The 24,971-nt window shown below is 35.2% G+C and overlaps 22 non-coding genes across 22 annotated transcripts; all 22 read left to right on the top strand.

Annotated features, from left to right (window-relative positions):
* Nucleotides 1-1,072: 1,072 nt before the first annotated feature.
* On the top strand, nt 1,073-1,184 carry trnal-caa (transfer RNA leucine (anticodon CAA)). The gene is made up of 2 exons: nt 1,073-1,110; nt 1,139-1,184. It is a non-coding gene; the product is annotated as a tRNA-Leu (tRNA).
* Nucleotides 1,185-2,257: 1,073 nt separating this feature from the next.
* trnal-caa (transfer RNA leucine (anticodon CAA)) lies at nt 2,258-2,370 on the top strand. The gene is made up of 2 exons: nt 2,258-2,295; nt 2,325-2,370. It is a non-coding gene; the product is annotated as a tRNA-Leu (tRNA).
* Nucleotides 2,371-6,989: 4,619 nt separating this feature from the next.
* trnal-caa (transfer RNA leucine (anticodon CAA)) lies at nt 6,990-7,101 on the top strand. The gene is made up of 2 exons: nt 6,990-7,027; nt 7,056-7,101. It is a non-coding gene; the product is annotated as a tRNA-Leu (tRNA).
* Nucleotides 7,102-7,450: 349 nt separating this feature from the next.
* Nucleotides 7,451-7,563, top strand: trnal-uaa (transfer RNA leucine (anticodon UAA)). The gene is made up of 2 exons: nt 7,451-7,488; nt 7,518-7,563. It is a non-coding gene; the product is annotated as a tRNA-Leu (tRNA).
* Nucleotides 7,564-7,911: 348 nt separating this feature from the next.
* trnal-caa (transfer RNA leucine (anticodon CAA)) lies at nt 7,912-8,024 on the top strand. Its single transcript has 2 exons — nt 7,912-7,949; nt 7,979-8,024. It is a non-coding gene; the product is annotated as a tRNA-Leu (tRNA).
* Nucleotides 8,025-9,918: 1,894 nt separating this feature from the next.
* On the top strand, nt 9,919-10,030 carry trnal-caa (transfer RNA leucine (anticodon CAA)). Its single transcript has 2 exons — nt 9,919-9,956; nt 9,985-10,030. It is a non-coding gene; the product is annotated as a tRNA-Leu (tRNA).
* A 1,176-nt stretch (nt 10,031-11,206) lies between these two features.
* Nucleotides 11,207-11,319, top strand: trnal-caa (transfer RNA leucine (anticodon CAA)). Its single transcript has 2 exons — nt 11,207-11,244; nt 11,274-11,319. It is a non-coding gene; the product is annotated as a tRNA-Leu (tRNA).
* Nucleotides 11,320-11,667: 348 nt separating this feature from the next.
* trnal-caa (transfer RNA leucine (anticodon CAA)) lies at nt 11,668-11,780 on the top strand. Its single transcript has 2 exons — nt 11,668-11,705; nt 11,735-11,780. It is a non-coding gene; the product is annotated as a tRNA-Leu (tRNA).
* A 349-nt stretch (nt 11,781-12,129) lies between these two features.
* On the top strand, nt 12,130-12,241 carry trnal-caa (transfer RNA leucine (anticodon CAA)). Its single transcript has 2 exons — nt 12,130-12,167; nt 12,196-12,241. It is a non-coding gene; the product is annotated as a tRNA-Leu (tRNA).
* A 350-nt stretch (nt 12,242-12,591) lies between these two features.
* On the top strand, nt 12,592-12,703 carry trnal-caa (transfer RNA leucine (anticodon CAA)). Its single transcript has 2 exons — nt 12,592-12,629; nt 12,658-12,703. It is a non-coding gene; the product is annotated as a tRNA-Leu (tRNA).
* Nucleotides 12,704-13,413: 710 nt separating this feature from the next.
* On the top strand, nt 13,414-13,525 carry trnal-caa (transfer RNA leucine (anticodon CAA)). The gene is made up of 2 exons: nt 13,414-13,451; nt 13,480-13,525. It is a non-coding gene; the product is annotated as a tRNA-Leu (tRNA).
* A 712-nt stretch (nt 13,526-14,237) lies between these two features.
* On the top strand, nt 14,238-14,349 carry trnal-caa (transfer RNA leucine (anticodon CAA)). The gene is made up of 2 exons: nt 14,238-14,275; nt 14,304-14,349. It is a non-coding gene; the product is annotated as a tRNA-Leu (tRNA).
* Nucleotides 14,350-15,060: 711 nt separating this feature from the next.
* Nucleotides 15,061-15,177, top strand: trnal-caa (transfer RNA leucine (anticodon CAA)). Its single transcript has 2 exons — nt 15,061-15,098; nt 15,129-15,177. It is a non-coding gene; the product is annotated as a tRNA-Leu (tRNA).
* Nucleotides 15,178-16,810: 1,633 nt separating this feature from the next.
* trnal-caa (transfer RNA leucine (anticodon CAA)) lies at nt 16,811-16,922 on the top strand. The gene is made up of 2 exons: nt 16,811-16,848; nt 16,877-16,922. It is a non-coding gene; the product is annotated as a tRNA-Leu (tRNA).
* Nucleotides 16,923-17,633: 711 nt separating this feature from the next.
* trnal-caa (transfer RNA leucine (anticodon CAA)) lies at nt 17,634-17,745 on the top strand. Its single transcript has 2 exons — nt 17,634-17,671; nt 17,700-17,745. It is a non-coding gene; the product is annotated as a tRNA-Leu (tRNA).
* A 349-nt stretch (nt 17,746-18,094) lies between these two features.
* Nucleotides 18,095-18,206, top strand: trnal-caa (transfer RNA leucine (anticodon CAA)). Its single transcript has 2 exons — nt 18,095-18,132; nt 18,161-18,206. It is a non-coding gene; the product is annotated as a tRNA-Leu (tRNA).
* A 711-nt stretch (nt 18,207-18,917) lies between these two features.
* Nucleotides 18,918-19,031, top strand: trnal-caa (transfer RNA leucine (anticodon CAA)). Its single transcript has 2 exons — nt 18,918-18,955; nt 18,986-19,031. It is a non-coding gene; the product is annotated as a tRNA-Leu (tRNA).
* Nucleotides 19,032-19,841: 810 nt separating this feature from the next.
* trnal-caa (transfer RNA leucine (anticodon CAA)) lies at nt 19,842-19,953 on the top strand. Its single transcript has 2 exons — nt 19,842-19,879; nt 19,908-19,953. It is a non-coding gene; the product is annotated as a tRNA-Leu (tRNA).
* A 1,534-nt stretch (nt 19,954-21,487) lies between these two features.
* On the top strand, nt 21,488-21,599 carry trnal-caa (transfer RNA leucine (anticodon CAA)). The gene is made up of 2 exons: nt 21,488-21,525; nt 21,554-21,599. It is a non-coding gene; the product is annotated as a tRNA-Leu (tRNA).
* Nucleotides 21,600-21,948: 349 nt separating this feature from the next.
* Nucleotides 21,949-22,062, top strand: trnal-caa (transfer RNA leucine (anticodon CAA)). The gene is made up of 2 exons: nt 21,949-21,986; nt 22,017-22,062. It is a non-coding gene; the product is annotated as a tRNA-Leu (tRNA).
* A 1,633-nt stretch (nt 22,063-23,695) lies between these two features.
* trnal-caa (transfer RNA leucine (anticodon CAA)) lies at nt 23,696-23,807 on the top strand. The gene is made up of 2 exons: nt 23,696-23,733; nt 23,762-23,807. It is a non-coding gene; the product is annotated as a tRNA-Leu (tRNA).
* Nucleotides 23,808-24,518: 711 nt separating this feature from the next.
* Nucleotides 24,519-24,630, top strand: trnal-caa (transfer RNA leucine (anticodon CAA)). The gene is made up of 2 exons: nt 24,519-24,556; nt 24,585-24,630. It is a non-coding gene; the product is annotated as a tRNA-Leu (tRNA).
* Nucleotides 24,631-24,971: the final 341 nt, after the last annotated feature.

Raw genomic sequence — 24,971 nt, 5'->3', positions numbered from 1 at the left:
TCTGACAGATATTTTGCCTAAAAAAGTAGCTTTTCATCTACACCGAGAATTTCTCGAAATAGAGAAAGTAAAACACATGAACAGTGATGAATAGTTTCATAGATCTCATAATTTGAGAACAGAAAACAAATGAAAGGTTAATAATTGTTCGATACAGGTCATCATAAGCCTACCGTATAATTCACTCACTTACGCAAACTCTTTAAAAAAAAATGTTTTTACAATATCTATCATTAGATTTTAGCATTTTTTGTTTTCTGTTCTTTGTATCTTAAGTTCTGCATGTTTCCATCTGACATATTAAACCTTATGTTACAGATTCGTTCTGGTCTCTGATTGGAGGCGAGTGTTCAAATCCCTCTTCTGACACAGATTTTGCCTAAAAACGTAGCTTTTCATCTACACCGAGAATTTCTCGAAATGGAGAAAGTAAAACACATGAACAGTGATGAATAGTTTCATAGATCTCATAATTTGAGAACAGAAAACAAATGAAACGTTAATTATCGTTCGATACAGGTCATTATAAGCCTAGCTTACAATTCACTCACTTACGCAAACTCCGTTAACAAAATGTTTTTACAATATCTTTCATTAGATTTTAGCATTTTTTGGTTTTCTGTATCTTAAATTCTGCATGTTTCCATCGGACATATCAAACCTTATGTTACAGATTCGTTCTGGTCTCCGATTGGAGGCGAGTTTTCAAATCCCTCTTCTGACAGAGATTTTGACTAAAAAAGTAGCTTTTCATCTACACCGAGAATTTCTCGAAATGGAGAAAGTAAAACACATGAACAGTGATGAATAGTTTCATAGATCTCAGAATTTGAGAACAGAAAACAAATGAAACGTTAATAATCGTTCGATACAGGTCATCATAAGACTAGCTTTCAATTCAATCATTACGCAAACTCCTTTAACAAAATGTTTTTACAATATCTTTCATTAGATTTTAGCATTTTTTGGTTTTCTGTTCTTTGTATCTTAAGTTCTGCATGTTTCCATCGGACATATCAAACCTTATGTTACAGATTCGTGAAAAACATATGAATTTTAAGGTTTAGTAGTTGTCAGGATGGCCGAGTGGTCAAAGGCGCCAGACTCAAGGTGAGAAGCCTTCCTGGTTGTTGTGGTGTTCTGGTCTCCGATTGGAGGCGAGGGTTCAAATCCCTCTTCTGACAGAGATTTTGCCTAAAAAAGTAGCTTTTCATCTACACCGAGAATTTCTCGAAATGGAGAAAGTAAAACACATGAACAGTGATGAATAGTTTCATAGATCTCAGAATTTGAGAACAGAAAACAAATGAAACAGTAATAATCGTTCGATACAGGTAATCATAAGCCTAGCTTACAATTCACTCACTTACGCAAACTCCTTTAACAAAATGTTTTTACAATATCTTTCATTAGATTTTAGCATTTTTTGGTTTTCTGTTCTTTGTATCTTAAGTTCTGCATGTTTTCATCGGACATAGCAAACCTTATGTTACAGATTCGTTCTGGTCTCCGATTGGAGGCGAGGGTTCAAATCCCTCTTTTGACAGAGATTTTGCCTAAAAAAGTAGCTTTTCATCTACACCGAGAATTTCTCGAAATGGAGAAAGTAAAACACATGAACAGTGATGAATAGTTTCATATATCTCATAATTTGAGAACTTAAAACAAATGAAAGGTTAATAATTGTTCGATACAGGTCATCATAAGCCTACCGTATAATTCACTCACTTATGCAAACTCCTTTAAAAAAATGTTTTTACAATATCTTTCATTAGATTTTAGCATTTTTTTGTTTTCTGTTCTTTGTATCTTAAGTTCTGCATGTTTCCATCTGACATATCAAACCTTATGTTACAGATTTGTTCTGGTCTCCGATTGGAGGCGAGGGTTCAAATCCCTCTTCTGACAGAGATTTTGCCTAAAAACGTAGCTTTTCATCTACACCGAGAATTTCTCGAAATGGAGAAAGTAAAACACATGAACAGTGATGAATAGTTTCATAGATCTCATATTTTGAGAACAGAAAACAAATGAAACGGTAATAATCGTTCGATACAGGTAATCATAAGCCTAGCTTACAATTCACTCACTTACGCAAACTCCTTTAACAAAATGTTTTTACAATATCTTTCATTAGATTTTAGCATTTTTTTGTTTTCTATTCCTTGTATCTTAAGTTCTGCATGTTTCCATCGGACATATCAAACCTTATGTTACAGATTCGTGAAAAACATTTCAATTTTAGGATTTTGTAGTTGTCAGGATGGCCGAGTGGTCTAAGGCGCCAGACTCAAGAGTGAGAAGACTTCCTGGTTGTAGGGGTGTTCTGGTCTCCGATTGGAGGCGAGGGCTCAAATCCCTCTCCTGACAGAGATTTTGCCTAAAAAAGTAGCTTTTCATCTACACCGAGAATTTCTCAAAATGGAGAAAGTAAAACACATGAACAGTGATGAATAGTTTCATAGATCTCAAAATTTGAGAACAGAAAACAAATGAAACATTAATTATCGTTCGATACAGGTCATCATAAGCCTTGCTTACAATTCACTCACTTACGCAAACTCCTTTAACAAAATGTTTTTACAATATCTTTCATTAGATTTTAGCATTTTTTGGTTTTCTGTTCTTTGTATCTTAAGTTCTGCATGTTTCCGTCGGACATATCAAACCTTATGTTACAGATTCGTGAAAAACATATGAATTTTAAGTTTTAGTAGTTGTCAGGATGGCCGAGTGGTCTAAGGCGCCAGACTCAAGGTGAGAAGCCTTCCTGGTTGTAGGGGTGTTCTTGTCTCTGAGTGGAGGCGAGGGTTCAAATCCATCTTCTGACAGAGATTTTGCCTAAAAAAGTAGCTTTTCATCTACACCGAGAATTTCTCGAAATGGAGAAAGTAAAACACATGAACAGTGATGAATAGTTTCATAGATCTCATAATTTGAGAACAGAAAACAAATGAAACGGTAATAATCGTTCGATAGAGCTAATCATAAGCCTAGCTTACAATTCACTCACTTACGCAAACTCCTTTAACAAAATGTTTTTACAATATCTTTCATTAGATTTTAGCATGTTTTTGTTTTCTGTTCTTTGTATCTTAAATTCTGCATGTTTCCATCGGACATATCAAACCTTATGTTACAGATTCGTTCTGGTCTCCGATTGGAGGCGAGGGTTCAAATTCCTCTTCTGACAGAGATTTTGCCTAAAAACTTAGCTTTTCATCTACACCGAGAATTTCTCAAAATGGAGAAAGTAAAACACATGAACAGTGATGAATAGTTTCATAGATCTCATAATTTGAGAACAGAAAACAAATGAAACATTAATTATCGTTCGATACAGGTCATCATAAGCCTTGCTTACAATTCACTCACTTACGCAAACTCCTTTAACAAAATGTTTTTACAATATCTTTCATTAGATTTTAGCATTTTTTGGTTTTCTGTTCTTTGTATCTTAAGTTCTGCATGTTTCCATCGGATATATCAAACCTTATGTTACAGATTCGTGAAAAACATATGAATTTTAAGATTTAGTAGTTGTCAGGATGGCTGAGTGGTCTAAGGCGCCAGACTCAAGGTGAGAAGCCTTCCTGGTTGTAGGGGTGTTCTGGTCTCCGATTGGAGGCGAGTGTTCAAATCCCTCTTCTGACAGAGATTTTGCCTAAAAAAGTAGCTTTTCATCTAAACCGAGAATTTCTCGAAATGGAGAAAGTAAAACACATGAACAGTGATGAATAGTTTCATAGATCTCATAATTTGAGAACAGAAAACAAATGAAACGTTAATAATCGTTCGATACAGGTCATCATAAGCCTAGCTTATAATTCACTCACTTACGCAAACTCCTTTAACAAAATGTTTTTACAATATCTTTTATTAGATTTTAGCATTTTTTGGTTTTCTGTTGTTTGTATCTTAAGTTCTGCATGTTTCCATCGGACATATCAAACCTTATGTTACAGATTCGTGAAAAAAAATTGAATTTTAAGGTTTTGTAATTGTAAGGATGGCCGAGTGGTCTAAGGAGCCAGACTCAAGGTGAGAAGCCTTCCTGGTTGTAGTGGTGTTCTTGTCTCTGAGTGGATGCGAGGGTTCAAATCCCTCTTCTGACAGAGATTTTGCCTAAAAAAGTAGCTTTTCATCTACACCGAGAATTTCTCGAAATGGAGAAAGTAAAACACATGAACAGTGATGAATAGTTTCATAGATCTCAGAATTTGAGAACAGAAAACAAATGAAACGTTAATAATCGTTCGATACAGGTCATCATAAGCCTAGCTTTCAATTCAATCATTACGCAAACTCCTTTAACAAAATGTTTTTACAATATCTTTCATTAGATTTTAGCATTTTTTGGTTTTCTGTTCTTTGTATCTTAAGTTCTGCATGTTTTCATCTGACATATCAAACCTTATGTTACAGATTCGTTCTGGTCTCCGATTGGAGGCGAGGGTTCAAATCCCTCTTCTGACAGAGATTTTGCCTAAAAAAGTAGCTTTTCATCTACACCGAGAATTTCTCGAAATGGAGAAAGTAAAACACATGAACAGTGATGAATAGTTTCATAGATCTCATAATTTGAGAACAGAAAACAAATGAAACGGTAATAATCGTTCGATACAGGTCATCATAAGCCTAGCTTATAATTCACTCACTTACGCAAACTCCTTTAAAAAAATGTTTTTACAATATCTTTCATTAGATTTTAGCATTTTTTTGTTTTCTGTTCTTTGTATCTTAAGTTCTGAATGTTTCCATCGGACATAGCAAACCTTATGTTACAGATTCGTTCTGGTCTCCGATTGGAGGCGAGGGTTCAAATCCCTCTTCTGACAGAGATTTTGCCTAAAAAAGTAGCTTTTCATCTACACCGAGAATTTCTCGAAATGGAGAAAGTAAAACACATGAACTGTGATGAATAGTTTCATAGATCTCATAATTTGATAACAGAAAACAAATTAAACGTTAATAATCGTTCGATACAGGTCATCATAAGCCTAGCTTACAATTCACTCACTTACGCAAACTCCTTTAACAAAATGTTTTTACAATGTCTTTCATTAGATTTTAGCATTTTTTTGTTTTCTGTTCTTTGTATGTTAAGTTCTGCATGTTTCCATCGGACATATCAAACCTTATGTTACAGATTCGTTCTGGTCTCCGATTGGAGGCGAGGGTTCAAATCCCTCTTCTGACAGAGATTTTGCCTAAAAAAGTAGCTTTTCATCTACACCGAGAATTTCTCAAAATGGAGAAAGTAAAACACATGAACAGTGATGAATAGTTTCATAGATCTCATAATTTGAGAACAGAAAACAAATGAAAGGTTAATAATTGTTCGATACAGGTCATCATAAGCCTACCGTATAATTCACTCACTTACGCAAACTCCTTTAAAAAAATGTTTTTACAATATCTTTCATTAGATTTTAGCATTTTTTTGTTTTCTGTTCTTTGTATCTTAAGTTCTGCATGTTTCCATCTGACATATCAAACCTTATGTTACAGATTCGTTCTGGTCTCCGATTGGAGGCGAGGGTTCAAATCCCTCTTCTGACAGAGATTTTGCCTAAAAACATAGCTTTTCATCTACACCGAGAATTTCTCGAAATGGAGAAAGTAAAACACATGAACAGTGATGAATAGTTTCATAGATCTCATAATTTGATAACAGAAAACAAATGAAACGTTAATAATCGTTCGATACAGGTCATCATAAGCCTAGCTTTTAATTCACTCACTTACGCAAACTCCTTTAACAAAATATTTTTACAATATCTTTCATTAGATTTGAGCATTTTTTGGTTTTCTGTATCTTAAGTTCTGCATGTTTCCATTGGACATATCAAACCTTATGTTACAGATTCGTTCTGGTCTCCGATTGGAGGCGAGGGTTCAAATCCCTCTTCTGACAGAGACTTTGCCTAAAAAAGGAGCTTTTCATCTACACCGAGAATTTCTCGAAATGGAGAAAGTAAAACACATGAACAGTGATGAATAGTTTCATAGATCTCATAATTTGAGAACAGAAAACAAATGAAACGGTAATAATCGTTCGATACAGGTAATCATAAGCCTAGCTTACAATTCACTCACTTAAGCAAACTCCTTTAACAAAATGTTTTTACAATATCTTTCATTAGATTTTAGCATTTTTTTGTTTTCTGTTCTTTGTATCTTAAGTTCTGCATGTTTCCATCTGACATATCAAACCTTATGTTACAGATTCGTTCTGGTCTCCGATTGGAGGCGAGGGTTCAAATCCCTCTTCTGACAGAGATTTTGTCTAAAAAAGTAGCTTTTCATCTACACCGAGAATTTCTCGAAATGGAGAAAGTAAAACACATGAACAGTGATGAATAGTTTCATAGATCTCATAATTTGAGAACAGAAAACAAATGAAAGGTTAATAATTGTTCGATACAGGTCATCATAAGCCTAGCTTATAATTCACTCACTTACGCAAACTCCTTTAAAAAAATGTTTTTACAATATCTTTCATTAGATTTTAGCATTTTTTTGTTTTCTGTTCTTTGTATCTTAAGTTCTGCATGTTTCCATCTGACATATCAAACCTTATGTTACAGATTCGTTCTGGTCTCCGATTGGAGGCGAGGGTTCAAATCCCTCTTCTGACAGAGATTTTGCCTAAAAAAGTAGCTTTTCATCTACACCGAGAATTTCTCGAAATGGAGAAAGTAAAACACATGAACAGTGATGAATAGTTTCATAGATCTCATAATTTGAGAACAGAAAACAAATGAAACGTTAATAATCGTTCGATACAGGTCATCATAAGCCTAGCTTTCAATTCAATCATTACGCAAACTCCTTTAACAAAATGTTTTTACAATATCTTTCATTAGATTTTAGCATTTTTTGGTTTTCTGTTCTTTGTATCTTAAGTTCTGCATGTTTCCATCGGACATATCAAACCTTATGTTACAGATTCGTGAAAAACATATGAATTTTAAGGTTTAGTAGTTGTCAGGATGGCCGAGTGGTCTAAGGCGCCAGACTCAAGGTGAGAAGCCTTCCTGGTTGTAGGGGTGTTCTGGTCTCCGATTGGAGGCGAGTGTTCAAATCCCTCTTCTGACAGAGATTTTGCCTAAAAAAGTAGCTTTTCATCTACACCGAGAATTTCTCGAAATGGAGAAAGTAAAACACATGAACAGTGATGAATAGTTTCAGAGATCTCATCATTTGAGAACAGAAAACAAATGAAACGGTAATAATCGTTCGATACAGGTCATCATAAGCCTAGCTTATAATTCACTCACTTACGCAAACTCCTTTAACAAAATGTTTTTACAATATCTTTCATTAGATTTTAGCATTTTTTGGTTTTCTGTTCTTTGTATCTTAAGTTCTGCATGTTTCCATCGGACATATCAAACCTTATGTTACAGATTCGTGAAAAACATTTGAATTTTAAGGTTTTGTAGTTGTCAGGATGGCCGAGTGGTCTAAGGCGCCAGACTTAAGGTGAGGAATCCTTCCTGCTTGTAGGGGTGTTCTGGTCTCCGATTGGAGGCGAGGGTTCAAATCCCTCTTCTGACAGATATTTTGCCTAAAAAAGTAGCTTTTTATCTACATCGAGAATTTCTCGAAATGGAGAAAGTAAAACACATGAACAGTGATGAATAGTTTCATAGATCTCAGAATTTGAGAACAGAAAACAAATGAAATGTTAATAATCGTTCGATACAGGTCATCATAAGCCTAGCTTTCAATTCAATCATTACGCAAACTCCTTTAACAAAATGTTTTTACAATATCTTTCATTAGATTTTAGCATTTTTTGGTTTTCTGTTCTTTGTATCTTAAGTTCTGCATGTTTCCAACGGACATATCAAACCTTATGTTACAGATTCGTGAAAAACATATCAATTTTAAGATTTTGTAGTTGTCAGGATGGCCGAGTGGTCTAAGGCGCCAGACTCAAGAGTGAGAAGCCTTCCTGGTTGTAGGGGTGTTCTGGTCTCCGATTGGAGGCGAGGGTTCAAATCCCTCTTCTGACAGAGATTTTGCCTAAAAAAGTAGCTTTTCATCTACACCGAGAATTTCTCGAAATGGAGAAAGTAAAACACATGAACAGTGATGAATAGTTTCATAGATCTCATAATTTGAGAACAGAAAACAAATGAAACATTAATTATCGTTCGATACAGGTCATCATAAGCCTAGCTTACAATTCACTCACTTACGCAAACTCCTTTAACAAAATGTTTTTACAATATCTTTCATTAGATTTTAGCATTTTTTGGTTTTCTGTTCTTTGTATCTTAAGTTCTGCTTGTTTCCATCGGACATATCAAACATTATGTTACAGATTCGTGAAAAACATATGAATTTTAAGGTTTAGTAGTTGTCAGGATGGCGAGTGGTCTAAGGCGCCAGACTCAAGGTGAGAAGCCTTCCTGGTTGTAGGGTTGTTCTGGTCTCCGATTGGAGGCGAGGGTTAAAAGCCCTCTTCTGACAGAGATTTTGCCTAAAAAAGTAGCTTTTCATCTACACCGAGAATTTCTCGAAATGGAGAAAGTAAAACACATGAACAGTGATGAATAGTTTCATAGATCTCATAATTTGAGAACAGAAAACAAATGAAACGATAATAATCGTTCGATACAGGTCATCATAAGCCTAGCTTATAATTCACTCACTTACGCAAACTCCTTTAACAAAATGTTTTTACAATATCTTTTATTAGATTTTAGCATTTTTTGGTTTTCTGTTGTTTGTATCTTAAGTTCTGCATGTTTCCATCGGACATATCAAACCTTATGTTACAGATTCGTTCTGGTCTCCGATTGGAGGCGAGGGTTCAAATCCCTCTTCTGACAGAGATTTTGCCTAAAAAAGTAGCTTTTCATCTACACCGAGAATTTCTCGAAATGGAGAAAGTAAAACACATGAACAGTGATGAATAGTTTCATAGATCTCATAATTTGAGAACAGAAAACAAATGAAAGGTTAATAATTGTTCGATACAGGTCATCATAAGCCTACCGTATAATTCACTCACTTACGCAAACTCCTTTAAAAAAATGTTTTTACAATATCTTTCATTAGATTTTAGCATTTTTTTGTTTTCTGTTCTTTGTATCTTAAGTTCTGCATGTTTCCATCTGACATATCAAACCTTATGTTACAGATTCGTTCTGGTCTCCGATTGGAGGCGAGGGTTCAAATCCCTCTTCTGACAGAGATTTTGCCTAAAAACATAGCTTTTCATCTACACCGAGAATTTCTCGAAATGGAGAAAGTAAAACACATGAACAGTGATGAATAGTTTCATAGATCTCATAATTTGATAACAGAAAACAAATGAAACGTTAATAATCGTTCGATACAGGTCATCATAAGCCTAGCTTATAATTCACTCACTTACGCAAACTCCTTTAACAAAATGTTTTTACAATATCTTTCATTAGATTTTAGCATTTTTTGGTTTTCTGTTCTTTGTATGTTAAGTTCTGCATGTTTCCATCGGACATATCAAACCTTATGTTACAGATTCGTTCTGGTCTCCGATTGGAGGCGAGGGTTCAAATCCCTCTTCTGACAGAGATTTTGCCTAAAAAAGTAGCTTTTCATCTACACCGAGAATTTCTCGAAATGGAGAAAGTAAAACACATGAACAGTGATGAATAGTTTCATAGATCTCAGAATTTGAGAACAGAAAACAAATGAAACGTTAATAATCGTTCGATACAGGTCATCATAAGCCTAGCTTATAATTCACTCACTTACGCAAACTCCTTTAACAAAATGTTTTTACAATATCTTTCATTAGATTTTAGCATTTTTTGGTTTTCTGTTCTTTGTATCTTAAGTTCTGCATGTTTTCATCGGACATATCAAACCTTATGTACAGATTCGTGAAAAACATATGAATTTTAAGGTTTAGTAGTTGTCAGGATGGCCGAGTGGTCTAAGGCGCCAGACTCAAGGTGAGAAGCCTTCCTGGTTGTAGGGGTGTTCTGGTCTCCGATTGGAGGCGAGGGTTCAAATCCCTCTTCTGACAGAGATTTTGCCTAAAAAAGTAGCTTTTCATCTACACCGAGAATTTCTCGAAATGGAGAAAGTAAAACACATGAACAGTGATGAATAGTTTCATAGATCTCATAATTTGAGAACAGAAAACAAATGAAACGGTTAATAATTGTTCGATACAGGTCATCATAAGCCTACCGTATAATTCACTCACTTACGCAAACTCCTTTAACAAAATGTTTTTACAATATCTTTCATTAGATTTTAGCATTTTTTTGTTTTCTGTTCTTTGTATCTTAAGTTCTGCATGTTTCCATCTGACATATCAAACCTTATGTTACAGATTCGTTCTGGTCTCCGATTGGAGGCGAGGGTTCAAATCCCTCTTCTGACAGAGATTTTGCCTAAAAAAGTAGCTTTTCATCTACACCGAGAATTTCTCGAAATGGAGAAAGTAAAACACATGAACAGTGATGAATAGTTTCATAGATCTCATAATTTGAGAACAGAAAACAAATGAAAGGTTAATAATCGTTCGATACAGGTCATCATAAGCCTAGCTTATCAATTCACTCACTTACGCAAACTCCTTTAACAAAATGTTTTTACAATATCTTTCATTAGATTTTAGCATTTTTTGGTTTTCTGTTCTTTGTATCTTAAGTTCTGCATGTTTCCATCGGACATATCAAACCTTATGTTACAGATTCGTGAAAAACATATGAATTTTAAGGTTTAGTAGTTGTCAGGATGGCCGAGTGGTCTAAGGCGCCAGAACTCAAGGTGAGAAGCCTTCCTGGTTGTAGGGGTGTTCTGGTCTCCGATTGGAGGCGAGGGTTCAAATCCCTCTTCTGACAGAGATTTTGCCTAAAAAAGTAGCTTTTCATCTACACCGAGAATTTCTCGAAATGGAGAAAGTAAAACACATGAACAGTGATGAATAGTTTCATAGATCTCATAATTTGAGAACAGAAAACAAATGAAACGGTAATAATCGTTCGATACAGGTCATCATAAGCCTAGCTTACAATTCACTCACTTACGCAAACTCCTTTAACAAAATGTTTTTACAATATCTTTCATTAGATTTTAGCATTTTTTGGTTTTCTGTTCTTTGTATCTTAAGTTCTGCATGTTTCCATCTGACATATCAAACCTTATGTTACAGATTCGTGAAAAACATATTGAATTTTAAGGTTTTGTAGTTGTCAGGATGGCCGAGTGGTCTAAGGCGCCAGACTCAAGGTGAGGAAGCCTTCCTGGTTGTAGGGGTGTTCTGGTCTCCGATTGGAGGCGAGGGTTCAAATCCCTCTTCTGACAGAGATTTTGCCTAAAAAAGTAGCTTTTCATCTACACCGAGAATTTCTCGAAATGGAGAAAGTAAAACACATGAACAGTGATGAATAGTTTCATAGATCTCATAATTTGAGAACAGAAAACAAATGAAACGTTAATAATCGTTCGATACAGGTCATCATAAGCCTAGCTTTCAATTCAATCATTACGCAAACTCCTTTAACAAAATGTTTTTACAATATCTTTCATTAGATTTTAGCATTTTTTGGTTTTCTGTTCTTTGTATCTTAAGTTCTGCATGTTTCCATCGGACATATCAAACCTTATGTTACAGATTCGTGAAAAACATTTGAATTTTAAGGTTTTGTAGTTGTCAGGATGGCCGAGTGGTCTAAGGCGCCAGACTCAAGAGTGAGAAGCCTTCCTGGTTGTAGGGGTGTTCTGGTCTCCGATTGGAGGCGAGGGTTCAAATCCCTCTTCTGACAGAGATTTTGCCTAAAAAAGTAGCTTTTCATCTACACCGAGAATTTCTCGAAATGGAGAAAGTAAAACACATGAACAGTGATGAATAGTTTCATAGATCTCATAATTTGAGAACAGAAAACAAATGAAACATTAATTATCGTTCGATACAGGTCATCATAAGCCTAGCTTACAATTCACTCACTTACGCAAACTCCTTTAACAAAATGTTTTTACAATATCTTTCATTAGATTTTAGCATTTTTTGGTTTTCTGTTCTTTGTATCTTAAGTTCTGCTTGTTTCCATCGGACATATCAAACCTTATGTTACAGATTCGTGAAAAACATATGAATTTTAAGGTTTAGTAGTTGTCAGGATGGCCGAGTGGTCTAAGGCGCCAGACTCAAGGTGAGAAGCCTTCCTGGTTGTAGGGGTGTTCTGGTCTCCGATTGGAGGCGAGGGTTCAAATCCCTCTTCTGACAGAGATTTTGCCTAAAAAAGTAGCTTTTCATCTACACCGAGAATTTCTCGAAATGGAGAAAGTAAAACACATGAACAGTGATGAATAGTTTCATAGATCTCATAATTTGAGAACAGAAAACAAATTAAACGTTAATAATCGTTCGATACAGGTCATCATAAGCCTAGCTTACTAATTCACTCACTTACGCAAACTCCTTTAACAAAATGTTTTTACAATATCTTTCATTAGATTTTAGCATTTTTTGGTTTTCTGTTCTTTGTATCTTAAGTTCTGCATGTTTCCATCGGACATATCAAACCTTATGTTACAGATTCGTGAAAAACATATGAATTTTAAGGTTTTGTAGTTGTCAGGATGGCCGAGTGGTCTAAGGCGCCAGACTCAAGGTGAGAAGCCTTCCTGGTTGTAGGGGTGTTCTGGTCTCCGATTGGAGGCGAGGGTTCAAATCCCTCTTCTGACAGAGATTTTGCCTAAAAAAGTAGCTTTTCATCTACACCGAGAATTTCTCGAAATGGAGAAAGTAAAACACATGAACAGTGATGAATAGTTTCATAGATCTCATAATTTGAGAACAGAAAACAAATGAAACGGTAATAATCGTTCGATACAGGTCATCATAAGCCTAGCTTACAATTCACTCACTTACGCAAACTCCTTTAACAAAATGTTTTTACAATATCTTTCATTAGATTTTAGCATTTTTTGGTTTTCTGTTCTTTGTATCTTAAGTTCTGCATGTTTCCATCGGACATATCAAACCTTATGTTACAGATTCGTTCTGGTCTCCGATTGGAGGCGAGGGTTCAAATCCCTCTTCTGACAGAGATTTTGCCTAAAAAAGTAGCTTTTCATCTACACCGAGAATTTCTCGAAATGGAGAAAGTAAAACACATGAACAGTGATGAATAGTTTCATAGATCTCAGAATTTGAGAACAGAAAACAAATGAAACGTTAATAATCGTTCGATACAGGTCATCATAAGCCTAGCTTTCAATTCAATCATTACGCAAACTCCTTTAACAAAATGTTTTTACAATATCTTTCATTAGATTTTAGCATTTTTTGGTTTTCTGTTCTTTGTATCTTAAGTTCTGCATGTTTTCATCGGACATATCAAACCTTATGTTACAGATTCGTGAAAAACATATGAATTTTAAGGTTTAGTAGTTGTCAGGATGGCCGAGTGGTCTAAGGCGCCAGACTCAAGGTGAGAAGCCTTCCTGGTTGTAGGGGTGTTCTGGTCTCCGATTGGAGGCGAGGGTTCAAATCCCTCTTCTGACAGAGATTTTGCCTAAAAAAGTAGCTTTTCATCTACACCGAGAATTTCTCGAAATGGAGAAAGTAAAACACATGAACAGTGATGAATAGTTTCATAGATCTCATAATTTGATAACAGAAAACAAATTAAACGTTAATAATCGTTCGATACAGGTCATCATAAGCCTAGCTTACAATTCACTCACTTACGCAAACTCCTTTAACAAAATGTTTTTACAATATCTTTCATTAGATTTTAGCATTTTTTTGTTTTCTGTTCTTTGTATGTTAAGTTCTGCATGTTTCCATCGGACATATCAAACCTTATGTTACAGATTCGTTCTGGTCTCCGATTGGAGGCGAGGGTTCAAATCCCTCTTCTGACAGAGATTTTGCCTAAAAAAGTAGCTTTTCATCTACACCGAGAATTTCTCGAAATGGAGAAAGTAAAACACATGAACAGTGATGAATAGTTTCATAGATCTCATAATTTGAGAACAGAAAACAAATGAAACGTTAATAATTCGTTCGATACAGGTCATCATAAGCCTAGCTTATAATTCACTCACTTACGCAAACTCCTTTAAAAAAATGTTTTTACAATATCTTTCATTAGATTTTAGCATTTTTTGGTTTTCTGTTCTTTGTATCTTAAGTTCTGCATGTTTTCATCGGACATATCAAACCTTATGTTACAGATTCGTGAAAAACATATGAATTTTAAGGTTTAGTAGTTGTCAGGATGGCCGAGTGGTCTAAGGCGCCAGACTCAAGGTGAGAAGCCTTCCTGGTTGTAGGGGTGTTCTGGTCTCCGATTGGAGGCGAGGGTTCAAATCCCTCTTCTGACAGAGATTTTGCCTAAAAAAGTAGCTTTTCATCTACACCGAGAATTTCTCGAAATGGAGAAAGTAAAACACATGAACAGTGATGAATAGTTTCATAGATCTCATAATTTGATAACAGAAAACAAATTAAACGTTAATAATCATTCGATACAGGTCATCATAAGCCTAGCTTACAATTCACTCACTTACGCAAACTCCTTTAACAAAATGTTTTTACAATATCTTTCATTAGATTTTAGCATTTTTTGGTTTTCTGTTCTTTGTATGTTAAGTTCTGCATGTTTCCATCGGACATATCAAACCTTATGTTACAGATTCGTTCTGGTCTCCGATTGGAGGCGAGGGTTCAAATCCCTCTTCTGACAGAGATTTTGCCTAAAAAAGTAGCTTTTCATCTACACCGAGAATTTCTCGAAATGGAGAAAGTAAAACACATGAACAGTGATGAATAGTTTCATAGATCTCATAATTTGAGAACAGAAAACAAATTAAACGTTAATAATCGTTCGATACAGGTCATCATAAGCCTAGCTTATAATTCACTCACTTACGCAAACTCCTTTAACAAAATGTTTTTACAATATCTTTCATTAGATTTTAGCATTTTTTGATTTTCTGTTCTTTGTATCTTAAGTTCTGCATGTTTCCATCGGACATATCAAACCTTATGTTACAGATTCGTGAAAAACATATGAATTTTAAGGTTATGTAGTTGTCAGGATGGCCGAGTGGTCTAAGGCGCCAGACTCAAGAGTGTAGAAGCCTTCCTGGTTGTAGGGGTGTTCTGGTCTCCGGCGATTGGAGGCGAGGGTTCAAATCTCTCTTCTGACAGAGATTTTGCCTAAAAAAGTAGCTTTTCATCTACACCGAGAATTTCTCGAAATGGAGAAAGTAAAACACATGAACAGTGATGAATAGTTTCATAGATCTCAGAATTTGAGAACAGAAAACAAATGAAACGTTAATATTCGTTCGATACAGGTCATCATAAGCCTAGCTTACAATTCACTCACTTACGCAAACTCCTTTAACAAAATGTTTTTACAATATCTTTCATTAGATTTTAGCATTTTTTGGTTTTCTGTTCTTTGTATCTTAAATTCTGCATGTTTCCATCGGACATATCAAACCTTATATTACAGATTCGTGAAAAACATATGAATTTTAAGGTTTTGTAGTTGTCAGGATGGCTGAGTGGTCTAAGGCGCCATACTCAAGGTGAGAAGCCTTCCTGGTTGTAGGGGTGTTCTGGTCTCCGATTGGAGGCGAGGGTTCAACTCCCTCTTCTGACAGAGATTTTGCCTAAAAAAGTAGCTTTTCATCTACACCGAGAATTTCTCGAAATGGAGAAAGTAAAACACATGAACAGTGATGAATAATTTCATAGATCTCATAATTTGGGAACAGAAAACAAATGAAACGTTAATAATTGTTCGATACAGGTCATCATAAGCCTAGCTTATAATTCACTCACTTACGCAAACTCTTTTAAAAAAATGTTTTTACAATATCTTTCATTAGATTTTAGCATTTTTTGGTTTTCTGTTCTTTGTATCTTATGTTCTGCATGTTTCCATCGGACATAGCAAACCTTATGTTACAGATTCGTTCTGGTCTCCGATTGGAGGCGAGGGTTCAAATCCCTCTTCTGACAGAGATTTTGCCTAAAAAAGTAGCTTTTCATCTACACCGAGAATTTCTCGAAATGGAGAAAGTAAAACACATGAACAGTGATGAATAGTTCCATAGATCTCATAATTTGAGAACAGAAAACAAATGAAACTTTAAGTATCGTTCGATACAGGTCATCATAAGCCTAGCTTATAATTCACTCACTTACGCAAACTCCTTTAAAAAAATGTTTTTACAATATCTTTCATTAGATTTGAGCATTTTTTGGTTTTCTGTTCTTTGTATCTTAAGTTCTGCATGTTTCCATCGGACATATCAAACCTTATATTACAGAATCGTGAAAAACATATGAATTTTAAGGTTTTGTAGTTGTCAGGATGGCTGAGTGGTCTAAGGCGCCAGACTCAAGGTGAGAAGCCTTGATGGTTGTAGGGGTGTTCTGGTCTCAGATTGGAGGCGAGGATTCAACTCCCTCTTCTGACAGAGATTTTGCCTAAAAAAGTAGCTTTTCATCTACACCGAGAATTTCTCGAAATGGAGAAAGTAAAACACATGAACAGTGATGAATAGTTTCATAGATCTCATAATTTGAGAACAGAAAACAAATGAAACGTTAATAATTGTTCGATACAGGTCATCATAAGCCTAGCTTATAATTCACTCACTTACGCAAACTCCTTTAAAAAAATGTTTTTAAAATATCTTTCATTAGATTTTAGCATTTTTTTGTTTTCTGTTCTTTGTATCTTAAGTTCTGCATGTTTCCATCTGACATATCAAACCTTATGTTACAGATTCGTGAAAAACATATGAATTTTAAGGTTTTGTAGTTGTCAGGATGGCCGAGTGGTCTAAGGCGCCAGACTCAAGGTGAGAATCCTTCCTGGTTGTAGGGGTGTTCTGGTCTCTGAGTGGAGACGAGGGTTCAAATCCCTCTTCTGACAGAGATTTTGCCTAAAAAAGTAGCTTTTCATCTACACCGAGAATTTCTCAAAATGGAGAAAGTAAAACACATGAACAGTGATGAATAGTTTCAGAGATCTCATAATTTGAGAAGAGAAAACAAATGAAACGTTAATAATTGTTCGATACAGGTCATCATAAGCCTAGCTTATAATTCACTCACTTACGCAAACTCCTTTAAAAAAATGTTTTTACAATATCTTTCATTAGATTTTAGCATTTTTTTGTTTTCTGTTCTTTGTATCTTAAGTTCTGCATGTTTCCATCTGACATATCAAACCTTATGTTACAGATTCGTTCTGGTCTCTGATTGGAGGTGAGGGTTCAAATCCTTCTTCTGACAGAGATTTTGCCTAAAAAAGTAGCTTTTCATCTACACCGAGAATTTCTCGAAATGGAGAAAGTAAAACACATGAACAGTGATGAATAGTTCCATAGATCTCATAATTTGAGAACAGAAAACAAATGAAACTTTAAGTATCGTTCGATACAGGTCATCATAAGCCTAGCTTATAATTCACTCACTTACGCAAACTCCTTTAAAAAAATGTTTTTACAATATCTTTCATTAGATTTGAGAATTTTTTGGTTTTCTGTTCTTTGTATCTTAAGTTCTGCATGTTTCCATCGGACATATCAAACCTTATATTACAGAATCGTGAAAAACATATGAATTTTAAGGTTTTGTAGTTGTCAGGATGGCTGAGTGGTCTAAGGTGCCAGACTCAAGGTGAGAAGCCTTCCTGGTTGTAGGGGTGTTCTGGTCTCCGATTGGAGGCGAGGGTTCAACTCCCTCTTCTGACAGAGATTTTGCCTAAAAAAGTAGCTTTTCATCTACACCGAGAATTTCTCAAAATGGAGAAAGTAAAACACATGAACGGTGATGAATAGTTTCATAGATCTCATAATTTGAGAACAGAAAACAAATGAAACGTTAATAATTGTTCGATACAGGTCATCATAAGCCTAGCTTATAATTCACTCACTTACGCAAACTCCTTTAAAAAAATGTTTTTAAAATATCTTTCATTAGATTTTAGCATTTTTTTGTTTTCTGTTCTTTGTATCTTAAGTTCTGCATGTTTCCATCTGACATATCAAACCTTATGTTACAGATTCGTGAAAAACATTTGAATTTTAAGGTTTCGTAGTTGTCAGGATGGCCGAGTGGTCTAAGGCGCCAGACTCAAGGTGAGAAACCTTCCTGGTTGTAGGGGTGTTCTGGTCTCTGAGTGGAGGCGAGGGTTCAACTCCCTCTTCTGACAGAGATTTTGCCTAAAAAAGTAGCTTTTCGTCTACACTGAGAATTTCTCGAAATGGAGAAAGTAAAACACATGAACAGTGATGAATAGTTTCATAGATCTCATAATTTGAGAACAGAAAACAAATGAAACGGTAATAATCGTTCGATACAGGTAATCATAAGCCTAGCTTACAATTCACTCACTTACGCAAACTACTTTAACAAAATGTTTTTACAATATCTTTCATTAGATTTTAGCATTTTTTTGTTTTCTGTTCTTTGTATCTTAAGTTCTGCACGTTTCCATCTGACATATCAAACCTTATGTTACAGATTCGTTCTGGTCTCCGATTGGAGGCGAGGGTTCAAATCCCTCTTCTGACAGAGATTTTGCCTAAAAAAGTAGCTTTTCATCTACACCGAGAATTTCTCGAAATGGAGAAAGTAAAACACATGAACAGTGATGAATAGTTTCATAGATCTCATAATTTGAGAACAGAAAACAAATGAAACGTTAATTATCGTTCGATACAGGTCATTATAAGCCTAGCTTACAATTCACTCACTTACGCAAACTCCTTTAACAAAATGTTTTTACAATATCTTTCATTAGATTTTAGCATTTTTTGATTTTCTGTTCTTTGTATCTTAAGTTCTGCATGTTTCCATCGGACATATCAAACCTTATGTTACAGATTCGTGAAAAACATTTGAATTTTAAGGTTTTGTAGTTGTCAGGATGGCCGAGTGGTCTAAGGCGCCAGACTCAAGAGTGTAGAAGCCTTCCTGGTTGTAGGGGTGTTCTGGTCTCGGATTGGAGGCGAGGGTTCAAATCCCTCTTCTGACAGAGATTTTGCCTAAAAAAGTAGCTTTTCATCTACACCGAGAATTTCTCGAAATGGAGAAAGTAAAACACATGAACAGTGATGAATAGTTTCATAGATCTCAGAATTTGAGAACAGAAAACAAATTAAACGTTAATTATCGTTCGATACAGGTCATTATAAGCCTAGCTTACAATTCACTCACTTACGCAAACTCCTTTAACAAAATGTTTTTACAATATCTTTCATTAGATTTTAGCATTTTTTGGTTTTCTGTTCTTTGTATCTTAAGTTCTGCATGTTTCCATCGGACATATCAAACCTTATATTACAGATTCGTGAAAAACATATGAATTTTAAGGTTTTGTAGTTGTCAGGATGGCTGAGTGGTCTAAGGCGCCATACTCAAGGTGAGAAGCCTTCCTGGTTGTAGGGGTGTTCTGGTCTCCGATTGGAGGCGAGGGTTCAACTCCCTCTTCTGACAGAGATTTTGCCTAAAAAAGTAGCTTTTCATCTACACCGAGAATTTCTCGAAATGGAGAAAGTAAAACACATGAACAGTGATGAATAATTTCATAGATCTCATAATTTGGGAACAGAAAACAAATGAAACGTTAATAATTGTTCGATACAGGTCATCATAAGCCTAGCTTATAATTCACTCACTTACGCAAACTCTTTTAAAAAAATGTTTTTACAATATCTTTCATTAGATTTTAGCATTTTTTTGTTTTCTGTTCTTTGTATCTTAAGTTCTGCATGTTTCCATCTGACATATCAAACCTTATGTTACAGATTCGTGAAAAACATTTGAATTTTAAGGTTTCGTAGTTGTCAGGATGGCCGAGTGGTCTAAGGCGCCAGACTCAAGGTGAGAAACCTTCCTGGTTGTAGGGGTGTTCTGGTCTCTGAGTGGGGGCGAGGGTTCAAATCCCTCTTCTGACAGAGATTTTGCCTAAAAAAGTAGCTTTTCGTCTACACTGAGAATTTCTCGAAATGGAGAAAGTAAAACACATGAACAGTGATGAATAATTTCATAGATCTCATAATTTGGGAACAGAAAACAAATGAAACGTTAATAATTGTTCGATACAGGTCATCATAAGCCTAGCTTATAATTCACTCACTTACGCAAACTCCTTTAAAAAAATGTTTTAAAAATATCTTTCATTAGATTTTAGCATTTTTTTGTTTTCTGTTCTTTGTATCTTAAGTTCTGCATGTTTCCATCTGACATATCAAACCTTATGTTACAGATTCGTTCTGGTCTCTGATTGGAGGTGAGGGTTCAAATCCCTCTTCTGACAGAGATTTTGCCTAAAAAAGTAGCTTTTCATCTACACCAAGAATTTCTCGAAATGGAGAAAGTAAAACACATGAACAGTGATGAATAGTTTCATAGATCTCATAATTTGAGAAGAGAAAACAAATGAAACGTTAATAATTGTTCGATACAGGTCATCATAAGCCTAGCTTATAATTCACTCACTTACGCAAACTCCTTTAAAAAAATGTTTTTACAATATCTTTCATTAGATTTTAGCATTTTTTTGTTTTCTGTTCTTTGTATCTTAAGTTCTGCATGTTTCCATCTGACATATCAAACCTTATGTTACAGATTCGTTCTGGTCTCCGATTGGAGGCGAGGGTTCAAATCCCTCTTCTGACAGAGATTTTGCCTAAAAAAGTAGCTTTTCATCTACACCGAGAATTTCTCGAAATGGAGAAAGTAAAACACATGAACAGTGATGAATAGTTCCATAGATCTCATAATTTGAGAACAGAAAACAAATGAAACTTTAAGTATCGTTCGATACAGGTCATCATAAGCCTAGCTTATAATTCACTCACTTACGCAAACTCCTTTAAAAAAATGTTTTTACAATATCTTTCATTAGATTTGAGCATTTTTTGGTTTTCTGTTCTTTGTATCTTAAGTTCTGCATGTTTCCATCGGACATATCAAACCTTATATTACAGAATCGTGAAAAACATATGAATTTTAAGGTTTTGTAGTTGTCAGGATGGCTGAGTGGTCTAAGGCGCCAGACTCAAGGTGAGAAGCCTTGATGGTTGTAGGGGTGTTCTGGTCTCCGATTGGAGGCGAGGATTCAACTCCCTCTTCTGACAGAGATTTTGCCTAAAAAAGTAGCTTTTCATCTACACCGAGAATTTCTCGAAATGGAGAAAGTAAAACACATGAACAGTGATGAATAGTTTCATAGATCTCATAATTTGAGAACAGAAAACAAATGAAACGTTAATAATTGTTCGATACAGGTCATCATAAGCCTAGCTTATAATTCACTCACTTACGCAAACTCCTTTAAAAAAATGTTTTTAAAATATCTTTCATTAGATTTTAGCATTTTTTTGTTTTCTGTTCTTTGTATCTTAAGTTCTGCATGTTTCCATCTGACATATCAAACCTTATGTTACAGATTCGTGAAAAACATATGAATTTTAAGGTTTTGTAGTTGTCAGGATGGCCGAGTGGTCTAAGGCGCCAGACTCAAGGTGAGAATCCTTCCTGGTTGTAGGGGTGTTCTGGTCTCTGAGTGGAGACGAGGGTTCAAATCCCTCTTCTGACAGAGATTTTGCCTAAAAAAGTAGCTTTTCATCTACACCGAGAATTTCTCAAAATGGAGAAAGTAAAACACATGAACAGTGATGAATAGTTTCAGAGATCTCATAATTTGAGAAGAGAAAACAAATTAAACGTTAATTATCGTTCGATACAGGTCATTATAAGCCTAGCTTACAATTCACTCACTTACGCAAACTCCTTTAACAAAATGTTTTTACAATATCTTTCATTAGATTTTAGCATTTTTTGATTTTCTGTTCTTTGTATCTTAAGTTCTGCATGTTTCCATCGGACATATCAAACCTTACGTTACAGATTCGTGAAAAACATTTGAATTTTAAGGTTTTGTAGTTGTCAGGATGGCCGAGTGGTCTAAGGCGCCAGACTCAAGAGTGTAGAAGCCTTCCTGGTTGTAGGGGTGTTCTGGTCTCCGATTGGAGGCGAGTGTTCAAATCCCTCTTCTGACAGAGATTTTGCCTAAAAAAGTAGCTTTTCATCTACACCGAGAATTTCTCGAAATGGAGAAAGTAAAACACATGAACAGTGATGAATAGTTTCATAGATCTCAGAATTTGAGAACAGAAAACAAATTAAACGTTAATTATCGTTCGATACAGGTCATTATAAGCCTAGCTTACAATTCACTCACTTACGCAAACTCCTTTAACAAAATGTTTTTACAATATCTTTCATTAGATTTTAGCATTTTTTGGTTTTCTGTTCTTTGTATCTTAAATTCTGCATGTTTCCATCGGACATATCAAACCTTATATTACAGATTCGTGAAAAACATATGAATTTTAAGGTTTTGTAGTTGTCAGGATGGCTGAGTGGTCTAAGGCGCCATACTCAAGGTGAGAAGCCTTCCTGGTTGTAGGGGTGTTCTGGTCTCCGATTGGAGGCGAGGGTTCAACTCCCTCTTCTGACAGAGATTTTGCCTAAAAAAGTAGCTTTTCATCTACACCGAGAATTTCTCGAAATGGAGAAAGTAAAACACATGAACAGTGATGAATAATTTCATAGATCTCATAATTTGGGAACAGAAAACAAATGAAACGTTAATAATTGTTCGATACAGGTCATCATAAGCCTAGCTTATAATTCACTCACTTACGCAAACTCTTTTAAAAAAATGTTTTTACAATATCTTTCATTAGATTTTAGCATTTTTTGGTTTTCTGTTCTTTGTATCTTATGTTCTGCATGTTTCCATCGGACATAGCAAACCTTATGTTACAGATTCGTTCTGGTCTCCGATTGGAGGCGAGGGTTCAAATCCCTCTTCTGACAGAGATTTTGCCTAAAAAAGTAGCTTTTCATCTACACCGAGAATTTCTCGAAATGGAGAAAGTAAAACACATGAACAGTGATGAATAGTTCCATAGATCTCATAATTTGAGAACAGAAAACAAATGAAACTTTAAGTATCGTTCGATACAGGTCATCATAAGCCTAGCTTATAATTCACTCACTTACGCAAACTCCTTTAAAAAAATGTTTTTACAATATCTTTCATTAGATTTGAGCATTTTTTGGTTTTCTGTTCTTTGTATCTTAAGTTCTGCATGTTTCCATCGGACATATCAAACCTTATATTACAGAATCGTGAAAAACATATGAATTTTAAGGTTTTGTAGTTGTCAGGATGGCTGAGTGGTCTAAGGCGCCAGACTCAAGGTGAGAAGCCTTGATGGTTGTAGGGGTGTTCTGGTCTCAGATTGGAGGCGAGGATTCAACTCCCTCTTCTGACAGAGATTTTGCCTAAAAAAGTAGCTTTTCATCTACACCGAGAATTTCTCGAAATGGAGAAAGTAAAACACATGAACAGTGATGAATAGTTTCATAGATCTCATAATTTGAGAACAGAAAACAAATGAAACGTTAATAATTGTTCGATACAGGTCATCATAAGCCTAGCTTATAATTCACTCACTTACGCAAACTCCTTTAAAAAAATGTTTTTAAAATATCTTTCATTAGATTTTAGCATTTTTTTGTTTTCTGTTCTTTGTATCTTAAGTTCTGCATGTTTCCATCTGACATATCAAACCTTATGTTACAGATTCGTGAAAAACATATGAATTTTAAGGTTTTGTAGTTGTCAGGATGGCCGAGTGGTCTAAGGCGCCAGACTCAAGGTGAGAATCCTTCCTGGTTGTAGGGGTGTTCTGGTCTCTGAGTGGAGACGAGGGTTCAAATCCCTCTTCTGACAGAGATTTTGCCTAAAAAAGTAGCTTTTCATCTACACCGAGAATTTCTCAAAATGGAGAAAGTAAAACACATGAACAGTGATGAATAGTTTCAGAGATCTCATAATTTGAGAAGAGAAAACAAATGAAACGTTAATAATTGTTCGATACAGGTCATCATAAGCCTAGCTTATAATTCACTCACTTACGCAAACTCCTTTAAAAAAATGTTTTTACAATATCTTTCATTAGATTTTAGCATTTTTTTGTTTTCTGTTCTTTGTATCTTAAGTTCTGCATGTTTCCATCTGACATATCAAACCTTATGTTACAGATTCGTTCTGGTCTCTGATTGGAGGTGAGGGTTCAAATCCTTCTTCTGACAGAGATTTTGCCTAAAAAAGTAGCTTTTCATCTACACCGAGAATTTCTCGAAATGGAGAAAGTAAAACACATGAACAGTGATGAATAGTTCCATAGATCTCATAATTTGAGAACAGAAAACAAATGAAACTTTAAGTATCGTTCGATACAGGTCATCATAAGCCTAGCTTATAATTCACTCACTTACGCAAACTCCTTTAAAAAAATGTTTTTACAATATCTTTCATTAGATTTGAGAATTTTTTGGTTTTCTGTTCTTTGTATCTTAAGTTCTGCATGTTTCCATCGGACATATCAAACCTTATATTACAGAATCGTGAAAAACATATGAATTTTAAGGTTTTGTAGTTGTCAGGATGGCTGAGTGGTCTAAGGTGCCAGACTCAAGGTGAGAAGCCTTCCTGGTTGTAGGGGTGTTCTGGTCTCCGATTGGAGGCGAGGGTTCAACTCCCTCTTCTGACAGAGATTTTGCCTAAAAAAGTAGCTTTTCATCTACACCGAGAATTTCTCAAAATGGAGAAAGTAAAACACATGAACGGTGATGAATAGTTTCATAGATCTCATAATTTGAGAACAGAAAACAAATGAAACGTTAATAATTGTTCGATACAGGTCATCATAAGCCTAGCTTATAATTCACTCACTTACGCAAACTCCTTTAAAAAAATGTTTTTAAAATATCTTTCATTAGATTTTAGCATTTTTTTGTTTTCTGTTCTTTGTATCTTAAGTTCTGCATGTTTCCATCTGACATATCAAACCTTATGTTACAGATTCGTGAAAAACATTTGAATTTTAAGGTT

This window comes from Salmo trutta, chromosome 9 (genome assembly GCF_901001165.1).
Source record: "Salmo trutta chromosome 9, fSalTru1.1, whole genome shotgun sequence".
NCBI classification, from domain to species: Eukaryota; Metazoa; Chordata; class Actinopteri; order Salmoniformes; family Salmonidae; genus Salmo; species Salmo trutta.
The sequence above is the reverse complement of the archived record's forward strand: the minus strand, read 5'-3'. Positions and strand labels throughout refer to the sequence as shown.